Source organism: Mustela nivalis (assembly GCF_964662115.1).
Source record: "Mustela nivalis genome assembly, chromosome: 5".
Taxonomy (NCBI): domain Eukaryota; kingdom Metazoa; phylum Chordata; class Mammalia; order Carnivora; family Mustelidae; genus Mustela; species Mustela nivalis.
The window spans coordinates 117,782,946-117,784,551 of record NC_139024.1 but is presented as its reverse complement, the minus strand read 5'-3'; the positions used below and the strand labels follow the sequence as shown (position 1 = coordinate 117,784,551).

Here is a 1,606-nt window from a genome sequence, read left to right as displayed (position 1 = left end):
TTTCTCTCCACCCTCAGAGCTCAGGACACTTCTTCCCCATGTCAGAAGCTGGGAGCTGGTTTTGCCATGTTGCACCTGTTCACAGGCCTGTGTCTGCGACCTTGGACACACACCTTCCCACACTCGCTGCAGGAGTGGCGCTCTCTGGTGTGAGCACACGGATGCACCAGAACGTGTAGTTTCTCGGGGCTTCCTCATGCTCCTACCCTCCATCAGACTGTTCTCAAGGGCAATTTCTCTGGGCCACGGGAACAGGAGAGCGCAAACTTCTCTCCAGCAGATTTTCCGCTCAGCAGTAGGTCGTGACTTCCCAGTGGACCTCTTCCCAAACTTGCCAATTTGAAGGATCTTTTTCTCCGAAGACCTCTTGTGGTTTCTCGGGACTCAGGGGATTCTCCTCTGGGGCCCAGCCTCTGGGAGTTCTCCCCACGCCTTCCCTCCCCACTTAGCATCCTTGGAAATGCCCTGCATCCCAGCTGACTCCACCTTCCCAGCTCTGCTTTCACTGCCTGACAAAGAAAAACACCTGCATGACCATGACCAGAGGATGCCCAGCCATGGGTAGCCCCTGTGCACCAAAACCAACCTGAGAACAGAACCAGCGGAGAGAGAATGCTGGGGTGCGGCCCTCATCCTCCCAAGCCTCTGTGGGAAGGAAGGGAAGGGGGCTCGGACCGGGCCAAGAGGCAGCAGACAGAGAAAGCTGGAGAAGGCCAAGCATGCTGGTAACACACAGAGAGTGGGAGGGAGGAACAAAGGGCCGGGCAAAACACATAGGGGGTGAACAGGGAAGTCAGCTGATGTGTAAAGACAAAGTGAGTCCCCAGAAGGAAAGGGGTAAGACGACACAGCAGCAGGTACAGGGGGAATGGCTGCTGGCGAATTTCCTTGGGGTATTCACTGCCCGCAGACAGACCAGGCAGAAGCAGGGGCATCAGCCGCCGTCCTCTGGGTGCTGATGCTTAATCCAGGGGAGAGGAAAGGTGCACTGGGGTATTCCTGTAGAAGTTTCTATACGATTTCCCCTAGTGGCTGAGAGAAGGAGAGAAAATGAAGATTCATCTGAATCAGCGTTCTGCCCTCGGTGCATCAATGTTTCGGAAGGCACACGTGCAGGAGCTGCCTCAGGAGAGACTCTAGTGGACTCCCCTCACTCACGGGTGTGAGCGAAGCCCTCCATCCACAGCGGCCAGCAGATCTGGTAGCCATCATGCTCCCCCTTGTTCCAGGACGATGATCAAATTAGGCTGGGGAAAATAAAATTCTATTCATAGCACTGGAAACAGGAAAAGGGAGATAATGGACCCAAAGCAGCCACAGTCCCTCTGCCAACATGAAACAGACATGGCTGGGGATGCCAACAGGCTGGGCTTCTCTCTAAGGGGTCAACCATCTTGGACCGGAAGTTAAACTCCCATGGTCAAGTTCTTCCATACAAAGAGAGGTCACCTGGGGGCTGGAGAGGGCAGACTCAGATCCCAGGAAATGTGCCTATTTCCAGCAAGGGAAGTATCAGAACCCAACTATGGGAAGCAGGGGGACCAGGCAGCTAACAAGCATTCAAAATCTAAAACCAAGTCAGGTCACGTTCCCAAAATTCTCCACC

General features: G+C 54.4%; 1 long non-coding RNA gene across 1 annotated transcript; it reads left to right on the top strand.

The window, feature by feature from the left end:
* The first annotated feature begins 492 nt into the window (after nucleotides 1–492).
* Nucleotides 493–1,276, top strand: LOC309865737. Its single transcript, XR_014312253.1, has 2 exons — nucleotides 493–725; nucleotides 1,030–1,276. It is a non-coding gene; the product is annotated as an uncharacterized lncRNA (long non-coding RNA).
* Nucleotides 1,277–1,606: the final 330 nt, after the last annotated feature.